Here is a 19,131-nt window from a genome sequence, read left to right on the forward strand (position 1 = left end):
AGCAGAACATTAGAAATCATAAATCAAAATCAATTTGGCAACTTTTAACTCCAAGAGTGTAAACATCTTCTAAGAGGTACATAAGAGTCATATACTCAACACACTTTTAGAGTAGACAGGGAGCAGCTGGAGGAAGACAGAACCATAAAGAACTTCACATCTTTAGAAACCTCGGGATAACAAGGCAACAGGGAAACTCCTGCCTGATTACTTGGTACCTGCAATGTAGTTAAAGATTTACTGAAAGGATCTCTGTTCCTTGTAATTTTAGCAAACTTTCGCAAAGGTCTCACTTCAAGTAAGGAAATTAAGAAACAAAAGTTCAAGACTAATGTCTCGAAATTCATGTAATGAAATATTGCACAGTAAAAGAGCAAAAGGGAACAGTCAAAAACAATACAGCAAAATATTGGATTGAAATTAGGATTGCCATGCATTCACAACATTTGTGAGGTCTTTCTCCCACAGCAATCTCTACCTGGTAGAGCACAGACAGGAGCTTGCCATGAAATCATTAATACCTACAATCCCAAAACTTAAAGGAACTGGATCATCAGTAAAATATCCCCTCTTCTATCAGTTTTTTTTTAAATGATGCAACGTGTTCAAAAGCTAGCTAGCAAGAGGGGACAAATGCACAGGTAAATACAGGTAGCACAGACACTGTCCTGTACCTTTCTGCCTGCAAGGCAGAATCATATGAGCTTCACTTGCTTTGAAACGGAGCTAAAATACATATTATACCCCCAATACTATTTACTGAATAAACATACTTCTTTCTCTGCAGGAATTGTTCCTTCTGCTCTACTAACTTCCAGGAAACGAAATATAACAGTTCAAATCTATCCTTTACACAAATCTAGAATGACAAAATTGTGAAGGGCATGAAAAAGTGCCAGGCAACCTCCCCAGAACGCTGAAGGGATGCAAAGGAGCTGTGTCTGTCTCCTGCCACGGCACAATCTCTCCACTCCCATATCACACAGAAATGCTGAGGCCATGCAGTTGCCCCTCAGACTCAGATAAGTTCAATATTTATCTCTGACCTCAGCCCTGGCACAGTTTTGTTACTTGCACCACCCTAAATTTAGCTTTGTAAGCCTCAATACAAAGTGCACTGTCAGTACTAACAAATGCATTTGTCACCTTTAAGGAGTGAAACAAAACAATCAAAACCTTTACAAAAATATTTAGATAGATAATAACTCCACAAACTTTTATGACACAGCATTTACCCAGCTAATAACTGGCTTTAAAAAAAACCCTCCTACAGGCTTCCTATCACCTCACTATTTATACAGAGAGGATAAAGCTGACAGGACAGAAATGCCTACTTGAGGCCTGCCATTTACTTAATAAAGTCATGGCATGAGGTACAAGCCAAGGAGTGACCACCTCTAAAAACCAGGAGCCATCTGTCACACACCAACATCCTGCAAGTGCTTCAGGGGCCTTCTGAGCATCTCTAATCAGCCATACCAGGGCACAGTTGTGAAATTTTCCATTCCACTTCACAATACTCCTGGTTTTATGGGAAGTTTAAACCCATAAATAATCATTTTGCATAATAAGTAAAGAAAAGAAAATGCATCTTTATGCAATATAAATGTGATTTGTGTAATCTGTAAAAAGAGTAAGATTTCAGTTTTTGTAATGAAGACCATTCAAGCAAGGATCAAGTTTAACTTGAAAAGTGAAAAGAAAGTTGCATGATTCCCAAATAACAATAAGACCAAAATGTATAAAATCACTAAAGAATTATTTTCTCAAATATTTTATCCATAATAATACCAGACAGTTTTTTCTTACATATATTTTTTTCTTTTCTCTTTATGCCCCTCCTCTGCCATGAGCATTTGTGTGTTTAAAGAAGTTAAAACAATGACAAAGACATTTGCAGGAAAATCAAAGTGCTACAAACTGAGGAAGGTCAAAAGTGTGACGTCAGAACTGAACTTTACTCTACAATGACATGTTTTAAGCCTCACTATCACATTTCAACAAACCAGTTGAATATATTTTACCAGTCTATTTTCAGTGTAATACCTGTAATAGTTTTTAAAAACTCCAGAGTCCTCTTCAACCTTGACCACTGTGACTGGCACACAGCAAGTCTAGAGTTCCAAATGAGATCGATCAGATTTTTTAAATTTCAAGCAAATTCTAATATTTTTCCCCTTCATCAAATCACTTTGTGGAAAAAAAATAACAACTTGCTTGTATGTCCACATCTGGACATGTTGAATAACTTCAGAATTGGGACAGAAGTTGATTTCTTAATTATGCTCAAATATATATCTATGCTTGGTATTCCACTTTGAAACAAAAAATGAGAGTATATAAATACTCACTATCAAAACACAAACCAGATACAATCAGTAGATATTTCCAGGGGTATGAAAGTATACAGAAAAATCCTACTGTATACTGCATCATCAATTTCCTAATTTTAGTTTAAAATTCCAATAGCTCCTCCACCATTCCTCTTCCTTTTTTTGTGTCATTGATCTAAAATAGGAGGAATTTTAAAAATTACTTGATGTCTTATAGTTATTAGATCTACATGGTTCACACTGTGGTTTTCTCATCCTTGAATGAACCTTTCTGGAAGCAGGCTAATAAATGACTCTCCCAAAAAAAACTCCTGAAAAGCTTTCTTGCTTCAAAACAGTCAGAGCTTCTGATAATACTACAGATAAGACAATGCTGGTCATAATTTTATACACAACTACTGAGCACTGAATTCAAACAATGTTATTTGAAACTACAAAAGGTCTAAGGATACAGCCTATTTTCAAGCTACCACTCTGACAAACTACCTGAGACACCATAAATCAAATAACTCAAGAGGCTTAATGCTCTCTCTGGGCTCCCCAGCAGTATGCTGGGGCACTGGGCAGAGGATGCTAACACTGCTCCTGTCTTCAATTAGCTCAGGTAACAGCACTGCTGCAGCAGAAAGAACTAAACTCATTTAAAACCTTTTACCACAGCTCTGTCATTCCAGACATACATCATCATGGCCATTGGGGAATTTCAAAGTACTTCAAGTTTCTCAAATCTACACGGCGCCATGGTTTTGTGCTGAGCTGTAACATAAAAGGCCCTGAATTTGGAAAGCAGTAAGCCCCATATACAAACAGTACTTCCAACCTGTGCAAATGTTTCAGGGGATAGGAGGACACAAAGCTTGGATTATTCAGCAGCTGATAACTAAGGGCCAATGATCTCGTTCCTCAAGCGTACGTTCAGTGATTCCTCTTTATGGCATCATTCCAGACTGATTATGTACAATGACTGTCAAACACAAAATATTTGCTCAGTGAAACTACAAGATTGGCCATTAATTACAGAAAAAGCTTATGCACTTCCTCAGTCTGACACATTGTATACGGAAGAAAAACTTTTTAAAAGGCGACTAATTTGTCTGGAAGATACTTTTTATGAAGTGCCACCCGCTCTGCCCCTTGACTGTGGTGGGTTTTGTGGCAATAATATAAACTTTTGGTCATCTTGAGTTGCTTTTGAAAACAACCTGTACCTTCTTCCCCCGAAGAGCCTAAATTCCCAAAACATCTTACTTAAAATCTAGGATTAAACTGAGAAAGTGCAAAAGGAACCACATAAGCACCATCCTTTTTGGGACTTGCAGACAGGCTTTTTTTTTTCCCACTCAGAGACAACTTCTGAGTTGCATTTTATAATATTATGATAGCCAAGGCTACTTAAGTGGACAGATTGACAGATAAGAGAAAACAAAAATATTTTTCCTTTGAGAAGACACCAGTCTGCACTTCGACAATACCAAAAGCCACTGCCAAGCAGAAACAAGTTTAGAGGTCAAAACCTAGTGCCAGTATTGCTATCTTGAACAATAATCACTATACCCAAGGAATGCTTCTGCTGCTGCATTAATATTTCCTCTGTGATGAAGGAAAAATGCAGACTGAACCTCATAGGATTGCCAGATGTCTTGTATAATTAAGGAGTTATGTTCTAGTAGCCAAATCTAAAGCCTTATGAAAAGCCTTTATAATATGGCTTTTTCTGCATTTCTGTAGTAACTGTTGTTTTTCCTAAAACACAGGAATCAAGGCATCCAGAAAAAGTGGTTATTATGCAGATAAATTGTACTTTCCATGCACAGTTAATCTATGTATGCACGGTTTAGTTCTCTGACATCGTCCCAGATTTTAGCATCCAAACTCTGGCAACCCTAAGACATTGCCAAATTTCTACAGACAAAGAAAGAGTCTGTTTCAGCTCCAGATGTGATTGTGACTAAGGAGCTACTTCTGACCCCCCTCCTCTCTCCCACTGACCTTGGCAAAATACTTGTAAAATGGGACTATTTACATTCATGGGTTGCCCTCTCAGAACTGGTTCATTATTGCATCCTCGGACTGTATACAAAATGATTACTGGGGGTAAAAGATGCAAATTTGACTTTTCTGATATTATTAACATGCAAATGTTGAACCCAGGCTGGTAGGAAAGGAAAAGAAGTCAAATAGCTGAGAAATAAGCATCTTACGTAGTGAGCAGACACAAGCTGTCATTCTGAAGAGCGGAGTTTGCACCGATGTAGGCAGGAAAAGCTGTGAGATTAAGAGGGCAGTGGAGTAAATGACAGAAATTGCCTGCCACAGAAGTAGAGACAGCTTTTCAACTAGGTATTCATGGGACTTCATCAATTTTCACCTAAATCTTCAGAATATATGTCAAATGATGAAACCTTAAAAATATATATATAAATCTCAAGAGACTTGTCATCTGCGTAAAACTGTCAGTCACCTGTGACACTGGAACTATTGGATCAAATCAGCAGGATAGAAATTGTTAACTGAACCTTTAATCAAACCAAAGAGAAATGCTGAGATACCAAATATTAATGTTGTAATAAATTAAATCAATACATTTAACATTATTATATGTGCTGTGTAAGCAGTAGCCCAAATTTTTTTGGAGTATTGTAAAGAAAGTGCAAAGTAAACACCTGGAAGTTAAGAATAAAGTAATAGAAGCATTAAATTAAAACAAACTTTTGAAGCAACATGATGAATCCAAAACTCTGAATAGATACACCTCCTAATTCTAGGAAACATGAATTACCAGGTTTCTCAAATGGTAGAAGCAGGGTGCTAGTGCCTGACTCAAGACCTGAGGATTGCTGCAGTTTCACATGGAGGTGACTCTACCCCTGCTCTCTGGGACATTTTCCTAAGTATTAGGGCCCCTCAGACACAACCATTAGACAATTAGTGTGGCTCAAGCTGCTACTTTTCAAATGCTCCAACAGAAGCATCTTACTCTTTTTAAAAACCAAAACATCTCAAGTTATCACCCCCCAGAGATAATACACAGGGAATGTCTTACTGCACTGGAAATAAAAGCAAATCCATGGGCAATTACTGCAGAACAGCTGATGTACCATAAACCAGCCAAGCCATAGCAACACACCCACCCACACAGCTACATGATCAGGGGATAAAAGGTTAACTTAGACCATTTTAGAGTAAGGAAACGATTTAGTACTTCTTTCTGTTCCACACGTTTAGTGTGACCTCATATGTTTCCTTACCGTAAACCTTCCAAACTGTGATGCAGATTAATTTTCTAATGTGTTTTTTATGATGATATTTAAAAAACATCTTCTCCAAGACAGATGAAAGCATTATGATAAATATTTTAAAGACTAAGACAGAAAGACAATTGAAATAGACTGGTTATCATCATAACAATGCTGTATCAGGCAAAGATTCTTTGTCATTCAGTATCTGCAACCACAAAATTATCCTCTCTCACCTTCAACTCTGAAACAAAACAAAGCACAGCCCCTAAAAAGTCTCATCAACTATAGAACCTATTGCATATCTTTAATTGCCTACACTGATTATTTTCTCTGAACACATCCAGGTTGTACCTGGAAAAGAGAAAAATGATTGCTAGAAAAGGAAAGGTTTTATGATAATCCTGTGCAATGGAAGAGAATTGAGGGCTATTAGTATGGTAACATTTCAGGCAAAACTGCAAAGCATAAATGCAGGTTTCTTAAATGCATCACATGCTTTACTGCACTTTAAACTCCAATATTTGAATTGAACTCTATAAAAATCCCCTATAATATAGATTGTATAAAATACATATATACATATATTTTTTGCAATAAAGTTGTATGGTATAAAAGCAGCACTCACAGTGTTGTAGACACTAAAAATATTATGGTTAATGCTTTAGAATCACAGTACCACTGCCACGTGCTGATGTGTTATTAACAAAGATTTCAATTCATGACTGACAGAACTTGTTCTGTTGCAGCAGAACAATTAATGAGCTGTCACATTCCTTTTTGGTGATGCATGCAAGTAGTTCGTCATCACTTATTCCAGCAAATGGAAAGCGTTTGTCAAAATTCCATGGAGAAAATGTATCTCTGAAGCTCTCAGTCACACAAGGTAGCCTCGAGTCTGATGCAATGATTATGTTTGGGAAACATGCTAACATGTGCACCTAAATAGAAAAAGAAACAAACACTCTCAGTGTCAAAACACCAAGACTCCGTTTTAAGGGACTTGCACATGAGCAAATGAGGTAGAAATTTTGTCTGCCAGCAAGGATTACAGCAAGTGTGAGTTGTCACATGTGAAAAACAACAGATCAGGCCCACAGAAAGAGCACTCTGCTGCTTTATTGTTCAGTGTACAGCCCCAAAATTGCTGACCACAGCTCAAAACTGCACACCCATTTTTCTTTTCACTTCCTCTGCTTTTGGTTAGTTATCCCATGATAACACCTGAATATTCACACACATTCTTACAAAGTTAGTAACAAAATGCTTGCAAAATATTGCAGTACTGTACTGATCAGTAACTCAGATTAAAAAAAGAAATCAAAATAATCTTGCTAAATTTGGATGTCTAACTGATTGTTCAGTTTCTTTCACCCCAGCTTAGATTTCAGTCAGTCAAAGTAGGATTGATGGCCTTCAGTTACAGCAAGAAATGGTTCCTGTTACTGCAAAACAGATCCACAGTCACAAAACACAAACCTAACACATAAAAAAACTGAAACAGACACATGCAATTAGGAACCACTTGGGAATAATAAGATTTTAGTGACACTTCAAGGATCTCACACACACAAAGAAATTACAGTGACAAAGTCAGAATAAATAAAATTCAGTTCTCCAATGTAATGTTCAACTGTCTCATGCTTACACCCATTTCTCATTTTTTTCTGATCTCCAATTCAAGTTTTTGCACTTACTTGGGGTCACAGAGAACTGGGAACTACCATGAGAAAACAAAACAAAACAAATCTCTCACTGCTCACTGTGATGTACCACAAATTTCAGGATTTGGAGGGAAGAGGAGGCCAGAAAAGGGGTATGGAATCATATTTTTAAGTGGCAAAATCAGGTATTTTTACTCGTTTAATTTTTTTAAATCTTTCAGAAACACAGCCCATTTTAAGCTTTTTGTTGCTGCTTCCTAATTGATCTCAAGGCACACCAAAACTCTCAAATTCCACCATTTGCCGTCACACTGATGTAGCACCAAGCCAACAGATCTGTCCCATTGGAGCAGGGAAGGACAGAAGTCAGGTTAGCATTTCTTACTCAGGTGGGTATTAGAGAGTACCAAGAGCCTCTCTCAGGAGCTCTTGGAGCAGAGAACCTGGTGTCATCCAGGTTCCTGATGTCCCTCAACAGGCTCAAATTTCAGCATGTTCTCTCAAATACAAGATTTACAGCCCCATCCATTCAGCATTAATCCAGACCCAACCATTCCAGTTTCATTCTTCAGGTATCTCCAGGTATGTTTACTTCCCAACTTTTCTCACCAAAACCTCCTTGTCTAGCATGTCAATCTCATTACTCCAGACATAAAATTATCCCACCCTCATTCAAGCTCAAACCGCCATTTGAGCCTCCTCTCCTTCCGTCCCAACTTCTTCCCCTCTGCTTGCCAAAACATTGGACTTATTTTCTTCTCCACACCCACATCCCGTTCTTATCCCTACTGCAATCAAATCAGGCAAGACAAGGCAAGGGAGAGACAAAGCACAGAGGAAACCATTCTCTTGTTCAGTTCTGGGGCCCAGGCCAAGCTCAGAGAAGAAACTCTAGGCCAAGTCCACTTCAGATCAGATCATACACATTGTGATGAAATCTCCAGGTACTGTGCTATGAAGATAAAAGAAAACGGAGCATATGCAAAACACCATTTTTAAAAATACAGCTAATCTGAGAGCAGAATTTCAGAAAGACAACACCCCACACATCCTTGCCATAAAGGCCAATTCTCTTCATCTTTCAGTCTTGTCCTACAGCAGAGGCCTTTGAGACAATATTCAAACCAATGATGGAAAAATAAATAAAAAGGTAAGTTTATGTGTCAATTTAGTAGCTTTCAGTTTGGAAAAGGGAGGCAAAGACAAATTAGATTGTAATTTAGAAATCAATTTACTAATCAATTTTGGCTAGACAGGCTTAACAGAAGCTTGACTTCACGTCAGAATCCTGTATCTAACCTAACAAATGTGATCTCCTATGTACAGAGCTAAAAAGCAAACCATACAAATATCTACGCAAATACATCTATGTTCAGGCCAGGCCTTACATTTTCATGATCCATAGCATTATGTAAAACTGAGCTTTACATAGTTGTATTTTGAGTTACTCAAGAGGGACTCCATGAATTCATACTAACAAAATACATAAAGTAAAAGCAACTCCTGTACCTACTGTATTTCCTGTAATACTTGCTGTCACACACCAGCTGCCCCTCTCTTTGGCATTCCAATCAAGCCACATTCTTCCAGCTCCTCAAATTCCTGATAACTGGTAATTCAAGTGACAAAGTGGAGGGTGCACAATCTTCTAGAAATCCAAGCAGACTGTAGCAGATGGATCTTTATTATCTACAAACTTGAAGCTCCTTCAAAAAATTCTCACAAGCTGGTTTGATGCAAGACTCACAAAGGCAGTGTTGACTCTTCCCCAAAACATCTTTCTCTGAAGTGAGTCATTTAACATTTGTTATGATTTCTACCAATTTGCCTGCTATGAAAGTCATAATTATTGGCCAACAGTTCTTTAGAGCTTTCTTGGAAACTTTCCTTAAATGACTTGCATTGGCCAGCTTGCAGTCAACAGGGACATAATCAAATTTAAGTAAAAAGCTGCACATTACATTCATCAGTTTGGGTGGTTTTTTCTCAAGTGTCTTGAGAACCTTGGGTGTGCATTATCTGGTCCTGAGAGTTTGCTGCTCTTCTGCTAGCAAATGTATTTTGCAACACTTAAATTTGACTTACAGGCTCTGAAACATTGCCTGCAAATTTCCAGCATAGGCATTTTCTCCAGATTCTCCCACAATGAACTTTATCAAAAAGAATATTTTCTTTTCCTGCTGCGGATGGCTCCTTCTGTTTCTGAGAGCCCACTGGTCCTACAGGCATTCTAGGAGGCTTCAAGCTTCTAATGCACTCATACAAATACTATTAATCTTTTCATCTACTTTCAACAAGCTGGTCTTAAGATTATTTTTGAGCTGCCTTGAACTATTACTTTTATTTTGCCTATTCTAAATACAATTGTTTTAAGAATACTTACTTTTTCCCATGAGCCCTTTTTAGCATCCTCTTTAATCATGGCATTTGCCTTTTTATCTTTACATCTTGTTCTGATAGATGGCATGCATTTGCCTCAAGTTTCCAGTATGATGTCTTGGAACAGTCCCGATGCTGCCTGCAGGGATTCTACTTCATTTACTTTCCCCTTTTATTTTAAAAGTTTTTTTGAGCCCAGGTGTAACAGATATTTTACCTTCCAGTGGTCCAGCATGAACTCTGAATGATCATTAACACTGCAATCATTATTATAGAAATATTCTCTGATTGCTGTTTTGAAGGAGATCCTAAATATATTCCTCAGGAAGAAGTCAACAGTTGTGTTTCCTTTTTTGGTTGGCTGCTCCAATAAACAATCATTGATGTTATCTAAACATTTCATCTGAACACCCCTCCCTCATGCAAAATCTGCACACTCTACATAAAGATATATTTAATTCATGTAGTTTTAGATTTTTTTAAGGTACCACAAAAAGCAAGACCTCTGAGGGAGAAAAAGTCTCCAGTTAAAATTAATATTGATATTACCTCCAACTCACTCAACCTCCAACAATTTATAATTATCTGGATTCTTTAGATTTGTGAGATTTTCACTATTCTTAATGAAACCTGAAAGCCAACTTGTAAAAAATGACAATTGTGTTCTTTATTTTGTTTAGACTCAAACTATGCTAGTGTGTTATTTCTACCCATAACATCACTCTTAATTTCTAACTTTCTGAATAAAGCCTAGTGTAAGAGACCATGCAACTTTTTTAATCCTATAACATAATCCTAACCCAATCTAGTGTACTACTGATGCAATGAGGAATTATTACAGACCTTGGAAGCATATTTTCCTGTTACAGAGTGTTTAGTTATGATCTCTTAGTGGTCCAGTCCATCAAACAGCTGCTTCAACCCTTATAATAATGAAGATATTAACAAGTATCAAAAAATCCAAGTCTCAAAAGAGATGTCAGTAGCCCCTTCTAATGGAAGAGAATGACATCTAGCAGGACCTTTGTTTGCGTGGCAAGGTTTTGGTAGTAGGGGGCCACAGGGGTGGTTTCTGTGAAAAGCTGCATGTGTGCAGTTTATTCATTCTATATTACATACTTTGTATGTAGTGAAGGACAAGAATCATATGGTCTCACTTCTTTCCCCAGTTTAAGAGGTGCAAATTCCTGATAGTTCTATACAGAACATTTAAAGGAAGGCGCAGATTTATGCTGTTAAGCAAAATATACTTCAAAGTTCATTCTATCGTGACTTCCTTCAGCAACCTTAAACAGCAGCATCCAAAATCAACAAAAGTTTCACACCAGGATAGGGAAAAGAGAACTAAATTAAAAATATCCACAAGAGGTTTAATTTTTGAAGAATTCAGGCATTGACATTAAAGGCAACTAACACTGCAGTCAGAGGGCTTTACAACACAGAGTTAAAACATATGAACATTTTCCTCCAAAATTCACAAGATTTAATCAAAAAGCTGAGTTAAACATCAGAGCAACCAGAAGTTTGTGCTGTGTTACCAGAAGTATTCAGGTCTCAATTATATTTAAAGGCACAATGTGACTTGAAAACACAGTTGCCATGATTGCTGTGCTACAGAATGAGAAAAAGGCATCTAAAATGCCTCTTGCAGAACACAAAACATTTAGTCTGCTCCCACCACCTTCTGAAACATAGATTTAATATGTGCTGATAAGTTTACACTAACGCAGTGAGCTCACAGACTGTTGCAGGTCCTGGTTAAAGCAGCAGGAATCTGGTTTTTTGCAAGTTTAATCCCCTGAACAGAAAGATGGGATATGTAATGAAATATGGCCTATTTCTACAAAGATAGAAGAGATATGAGCAGTCATCAAAGGTACTGAGATGTTTCTAGTTCATTCATAAAACTAGCAAGGAGCATGCTAGGAAACTAGAGAACTATAAGCTAAAAAGCTCAGGCAGTATGAGCTCGGTAGCCACTGAGTGGCTGGAGTTCAACACTGACTCAGTACTTAAATATTTGCTCAGCTCCTTTCCCAGGATTCACAGCCTGAGCAGAATTATGTGCTACTGCAAACATGCCCTCAGCAGTACCTGCACTAGTTAGCTGTGTCTACACAAAACTTCACACCAACAGGTACAGTCTTCCAGGATAATTCTGCTTGAAAGGAACCTCAAGGGGTCACAGAGTCGTAGTGTGTCAATAGCAGATGTTTCTATGAAAGAATAAACGTTGCCCTGTATCCCCGTCTCACCTTGGAGTAGTTGCCAATTTCATTTCCCTTGTGATAAGTTCCATTTCAAGCCTCATTTCTCCTCGGGTTAGAACTCCAAATGTTAATGAGCAGTTAAGCTTTTACACCAGGGATGGAATTCCCTTTGCAACTGCTGTTACCCAAAGTAGGATGACAGCCGTTGGTCGTGCCAAGTAGTTTGGGAGCAACTGATGTACAACACATAAGAGACCCGATAATTCCATCAACAAGAACAGTCAGTTTCTGGAATAAGGTAAGGAGGCAAAGCTACCAGGAGCAGAGAGAGAATAACTAATATTCCCCAAAACATGCTGTAATTCCACTCTAGAAACACCACACTAAAGCACTTGTATCCAAAAAAGCACAAGGCAAAAGGAAATCACAGAATAAAGCCTACATGTCCAGATTGCCTCCAAGGACTGCACTAGGCATAAACATACTGAGTTGAAACGAATTCTTCCAGCCATACCTAGCTTAGGTACAAACCTTTCCCTTTTTTTGGCAGCCATATGTGAACTATCCCTCACAGAATTTATTCTGGGCTACAGAAACAAAAATTGTCTTCAGCACTTATGTGCAAACATATTTGATTTGTAACTTTATAAATGCACCCTATCAGCCAACTTTCCTATTAATTGCAACACGTGCTAAGCAAACCCAAGGTTTATCTGTTGAAGTCTCCTAGCCTTTCAAGGTGTTTCTGAAGACAAAAGCTTTATAATTGCTCAGCTTTATATCTGGAATAAAAGCAAAAGTCGTATGAAATCTAGGAGGACAACATTTACAGGATCAAAGATCAAATGTATATTTTTCTAATCTTTGTATAAACAAAAATAAAATCTCACTGTTAGCCAATTATCAGTGGGAGATTATTTCATTTCCAGCATCTCATACCAGCATCTCATACTAATGTACACATCTTCCCAAATTATTCTATTCCCTTATTTAAAAAATCCAGCAAATAAGTCACCAAAAAGTTATAAAGAGTCAGCATGGGTATTCTTGCAAATCTAGAAACAAATACTTCTCAGTTTGTCTATTATAAATCTACAGAGAGCAGGTTTTGGAGCGGAGCCCAGTTATAGTTTCACAAACTAACAGAACATACAGGATGGTAACTAAGAGACCTGAGACAAGAATGGTTGTTATAGGCTGTACTGTAATTAAGAAATATAATAAAAGCCTGTTGCTTTGTCTCAAAATAATTATGGTTAAGTCATAGGTGTTCTTGAAAATTTAATTTTAGTATTTTATACCCTTAATTCAAGAAGAGGTTACAGTAACTCCCTAAACCGCTTAACAAATTAAAGAGCTTCATTTAAAAAAAAACATAGATTTAAAAAAAATTATAGAATTTAAATTTATTTTCTATGGTATCCCAGAGCAACATTTTGAAATAGGACTGTTATAAGATCATAATTCATAAAAAATGAGCAAGGAAACAGTGACCTTTTTTGTCTATAGACCTGTATTTGGGATCTGCTGTGACTGCTTTTTGAACTCAGTGGCAATGAAAGAATAACTTTTTGAATAATCCATTTCTTTACAAAATCTTTAAAAATTTGCTCTCTGTGAACAAGAGCAGACCAAATACTTCTAAAAGCCCAAACTTTGTGTCCAAGGTGCACCCATTTCTCTGGAATTATGTAAAGACATTTGAGGTAATTCCAACTGATCTCACAACACCAAATCAACAACATTCCCCTGCAAAGGGAAACCAATGTAATAGCGTGGTATCATAGCTCAGTGAGTGGATTTTTCCGCTCTTCTTTTATCTCCAGGGGTTTTCCACAAGAGCACCTGCTATCGTTGGGCAGAACTTTGAGCTGCATAAGCCTGTGACAAAAAAATCCTAATGGCAAATAGTTATTAACCTTCAGGAAACAGAAAGCCTGTGTATTACTGCAATAGATTCAGAATATAAAATCTCATGAAGTTTGAGGTGTCAACAGAGTTTCTAAAGCACCTTAAAATAATTTTTAAGCCAATCAGTTATTGTCATTGCTAGATGTCATGCACATTGCTACAGCGAACTCATGATTGTTGTAAATTCTGCCCAAGGAACTGATCAGCAGAAAGTTAAACACATTAGGGTACTTTTTTACAGCACAAGAACCAAAAGGCACTAGCATGGGCTAGGAACAAGCCAGTCCAAGCCAGAAACAGACAGTTCTTTCCCAACAGGTAGGAAGGAACCTGCTTTATCAAAGGATGCAAGGAATTCAAGTAAGTTCAAGGGAAAACTGGACAAAGGAGGAAATGTCCATACATTGAAAAGGAGACTGAACAGCTCTTGCAACTAAATAGCTAAACCACATCAGAAAGTCCCCCGAGCTGAAAACAGGTGGAAGTAGGGAGAGTGTAGGAAGGTGGTATGGGAGAAAAGAAAGAGGAGTATCATATGTGATCATATTTTTATCCTTCCATTGGCTTCTGATTACAGCTACTTTCTTTTCCCCCATGACCTTTAATGCATTTAATTGCACATTAGCCCTTGCAATGGATGGGAAGATGATAAGCAGCAACTTGTGATTATAGTTTTTATTGATTTTTCCCTTGGTGTGCTGCTTTTAGAGACACTGCAGTAACAGGCAGGTGCATTGGACAGACAGAAAAAGTTTTAACCCATCCTTTGGCCCAAAAGTCTGCTTAATATGACATCTTCAAGCCAAGGATGTAAAAGATATTTAATTGTTATGAACAGATGTTAAACTTGACCTTAGACAAAGATCAGAGATTAGAGACAGAATATTAAGTTAAATGAACTCTTAATCTGAGCTATTTTTGTTTTAATACTAACGAAACTCACAAGTAACTTCACCATTTAAGAACAGTTTACTGAATTAAATGTCATTTCCTAACTCTACCTTTCCTATTCAAAGCTGAAAAAAATATCTTAGAGTACGAATATATGATTGAAGGTAGTAGAGAACCCACCCTGTGAGGAGAAGCTGAGGGAGCTGGGCTCATCCAGGCTGGAGAAGCAATGGATTTTTGCCTTTGGGGACTTAACAGCAGTCTACCAGTGTCTGACAAGAGGCCATCACAACAACAAAGCCAGGCTGTACTCTGCGGTGCAGAGTGCGAAGATGAGAGGCAATGTAGAACCAAGGAGTTCAGACTAGAGGCAAGGAAAAAATGTCTCTCCATGAGGACACACAAGCAGGGAGACAAGGTGAAGCAGAATGCCCAGAGAAGCTGTGCAGTCTCCAGCCATGGAGGTCCTCAAGGCAAGAGTGGATAGCACGATATAATAGTACAGGATACACAAAAAAGATGGATGGGGCCTTCAAGATCGGGAAGACCATCACCACAGCCACATTCAAACTGGACCTTATTTAGCCTGACCTTTTCACCTTTATGCTTGCTAATATCCTCCTATCTGCCACAGGTACTTTTTTAAATTTTATTCTGATTTAAGTTTATTTGGAGCACTTGCTCTTAGCTTTTATTTAGTTCTGAAAGTTGCTGCTTCTATTCTTCAACCTGAAGAGGAGATTCTATGCTTCTATGCTTGTTGTTTTTCTTCCTGTCTTATTATGCCATTCAGTACTACTACTACAAAAGCTTCACTTTTTGGCCTACCATGACTACAGTCCTACTACTTTTATAAAAAGATTTTCATATAAAGAGATTTTGCTGGAGGTAATTTCTATTAATTGTGGGTGTGCTGCAAGTATATTCAAGTACAAAAAAAAAAATTTGCAAAGGTATTTTAGCCAGCTCCACTCCAACTGTATTTGACACAAAGGCATGCAGTAAAATATTCCAAGAGTATCATTACAGTTTTTCCAAACATATAGACTCTGGCCAAAAATCTTTAAGGAAATATGTTTCACTTAAACTGGAAATTGTAAGCCTGCTTTCACTTCTAACAGTTCTATTTCTAACCTTGAGATCAGGTATGTGAAAGCTTCACGCTATGACACACACTCCTTTGAAATTCTCATTCTAACTGTGCTGCAGAAAAGAAGTAAAGCAGCTGCCCCTTTAAAGCAGTAGCAAAGAGAATATATACCCCTCCTTATCATCTCCTGCAAACGAAATACTGTGGCATATGCAACAGAAGATACAACCGCTAACCAAAATAAAATACATTAAAAACAAACAAAAAAAAAAAAGAAGTAAGGCATTGCAAACAGTACATACACTTATTTAAAGCAGTAATCTCTTTGGTCTAATCTAGTTACATACTTTCGTCTTTTCTAAGAGTCTGCCCACAGCAGATAAACACACAAACCTTCTTGTGCTGCACCAACTGACGTCAGCAGTCGCTTAGGAACCGCGTTTGGTGCAAAAGTGGTAGTACCGAAACTATGTTTACAATTGAAAAAGAATGAAGTATGCAGGGCTCACCAGAGCTTCAGGAACAGAGATACAAATTTATAAATGTAAGCTACAAAAGAGCTTCTTGAAAAATTCACGGGGCTTTCAAAGAATGTTTATCTGCTCAAAGATCTGTTGATGAATACCAAGAGCAATACAGTTATTTTTTATATTTTCAATGGTACAATTTTCACTCTGGCCAGAAAAAAATAAAAAAGTAGCTGTCAGTTTCGTCAGTTTCGAATGTAAGCTTTGAGCTTTTTTCACTTCTGTATAATCTGTAAATGAAAATTCAAATCCAGTGACAACTTTATTGGGTAACTGTTTACAGGGACAAAGCCCTGTTGTTCCCACAGCAAGAAAACAATGGATCTCACAAAACAACCTGCACCAATAGAAATAATCATGCCATCACTATTTTCTAAGTAGTCAACTGTTTAGGAAGTCTAGTATTTAAGGAACTTAGAAGTGCTGTATTTTAAATAACTCATTTGAAAAATTATTTAGAAGACCCTGAAGGATAAACACCATAAAACTACAAAGATGCAAAGCTGTTTGAGACAACTTCCCAAATCACCTATATTTACAATTACAGAATTTTAATTTAAAAATATGTGTGTGAAAACTGTATGAACAGGCTTATTTATTAGTCCAGTGTAATTTACAAGTAAAGCCCAAATTCTGAGCAGCCTGATACCTTGCATTCTATAACAACATTCTATAAAGTTTCTACCCACCAAAAAAAATTTGCAGAGTCTATACCAGTTTAAAAAATGGCATTTAATGTGCTTGATACATGTATTACACCTCTATTAAGCACTCTCCAGCTTCAGTCTATGGAAATGAAACAGTTTTCTCATCAGAGCTGGGCCTAATAGGAATGCACTGTAATGTTAGACATCATAACAGAGGGAGTCTGTATCCTGTGTGCTCACATTCCTCCTGCTGGCTCTGAGAAAACATGAAGGAAGAAGCTTAAACTCGAGTGGCCAAAAAAAGGACACACCAGAGAAGAACATGGAATAATTTGAGTCAATATTACAAAACCCAGAATGCTTATTTTCACATTCTTTTGACAGATATCCAGTATGAAGCCCCACATTCAACAGTGCCTCTCAACCCCTGGACTGTAATTATTTACTCAGACCTGAGAGGTTGTGTGTGCATTTATCACAGTTTTTTGCTGCACACATCTCCAATTAAAAAAAAAAAAAACCAAACTAACTGCATGGAAAGAGAACAATTTGCCTAATATAAGCATTACCATAAATTTCGGAAGGCTAACTGGAATATATGTTATATGAAATGGAAGAGATCAAAGTCAGGAACATTCCCCCTTCACTCCACCAAAAAAAAACCCCACCATCCAAATGCAAAGTGGAAAAACTATAGAAAAGGCAGTAAACAGGGGTAAACTTCTCTTTTTAAATACTTGCTTCCTGACATGTAAACAGTTTTACCAATTCTCTAAAACCAAAACAAAGAAAAGGAGCAAGTAAAACCAACTTGATCTGAAGCAGATAATGACTAATTTAATCTTTATTTTATTTATTTCATTCATCTCAGTATTTTTTGGTCTTCTATCAGGAGTGGGAGAAAGCTCTGTGATTCCAATGCACCCCTAAAGAATATTGTCTCTGGATAAAGCCCAGAGGTAATTTGGGCCAAGAATAGCTATACGATCCCAAACTGAAACATTTCAACACCATCCAAAGGTCTAAGTAGTTTATCAGGAAGTGAAGCAGAGAGATCTGTAGAAAAAAAATGGCTCTGCTAAGCTCAGCAATGCCTTATTCATTGATTCAGATAGAGTTCAGAAATTGCTTCAGCTTGCTTTCTGATTTATATGCCTGTACCTGGGCTCTAAGTCAGCTTTTCCAGAATTCTGAATTTACTTCCCATCATACCTCTCATCATGACAGCTCAAAACTGAGTTGCCAGTCTTCTACTACCCTTGGGGAAAAAAGCATCGCTTTTCTGCTGCTGTATCTGGAACAAATCAAGGTGCTGAGGGGAACAACTTGCTGTTCAAATGGCTGTACTTTGAGAATTTTTGAGGGGCTAGAACACAATTCAACCATGCTTCCATGGACAGCAGCAGCAGGAGACTCTGTTCTCCCAAGTCCCACTGCCGGTAAACCTCCCAAACAGAGACTTTTAGAAGCCACCTGGATAATCTTTTAAATATGACCTGAGATAGGAAGGAAAGAGCCAGAAACAAATGTCCAGTTGTTACCAAAAAATGCAGCCTATGCACTAAGCACACACTACACAGAATTCTAGTTAGAATTATGCTCCTACAATGCCAGCTTTGTGACCCACAAAGAGGTAAGACTTACTGGGAGATTAATTTTGTTGTTCTAATAACTGGTCTTGGAAATGGCCAAGTTTTAAGTAAGTGTCTTTTCCCTTCTTCACCCTCTCCTTTGTAAATGCTAGTTAATTTTAAAACAAACAAAAACATCACCTCGCTGCCTAAACAGATGACACACACATGTGAGCAGTGTAATAAACTACCACATAAAAATCATCTGATCTGCAAACGAAACGTGAATTTGGAGATACAATGAGAAACATTCTCCACAAACACATAAGTTCCATTTCTTAGAGTGGAGAAAAAGAATTCTAAGCATCAGAAAAGACTGAGGAAAATGAGTGGTAATAAATGTTAATAAATCTTCATGCTTTCTGGTCATTTGGTGAAAAGAAATTCTATGAAAACTCCTCCTTTGCTTGAAAAGCAAGCTTCTTTGTTTCATCCTTTTATCTACTGTCCATTTTACTACTCAGGGCTTCACAAGAATAGACTGTGACCTATCCTTTTATTTCTGAATAGATACAACACAAAATAAAATACCAGTGAAACAACTTTCTTTCACATCCCAGAAGCAGCAGTAAATCAGGCCTCATGCCAGGTCAGAATTTGTTCAAGCTCGTC

The 19,131-nt window shown here is 37.5% G+C and overlaps 1 protein-coding gene and 1 non-coding gene across 2 annotated transcripts in view; both read right to left on the bottom strand.

Annotated features, from left to right (window-relative positions):
* The window catches only part of PDE3B (phosphodiesterase 3B), an 82,622-nt gene that overhangs the window by 37,671 nt on the left and 25,820 nt on the right, over positions 1-19,131 (bottom strand). The gene's annotated exons all lie outside the window — the stretch shown is intronic.
* On the bottom strand, positions 14,424-14,610 carry LOC125328222. The gene has a single exon (XR_007204604.1). It is a non-coding gene; the product is annotated as a U2 spliceosomal RNA (small nuclear RNA).

Source organism: Corvus hawaiiensis, chromosome 6, assembly GCF_020740725.1.
Source record: "Corvus hawaiiensis isolate bCorHaw1 chromosome 6, bCorHaw1.pri.cur, whole genome shotgun sequence".
Lineage (NCBI taxonomy): Eukaryota > Metazoa > Chordata > Aves > Passeriformes > Corvidae > Corvus > Corvus hawaiiensis.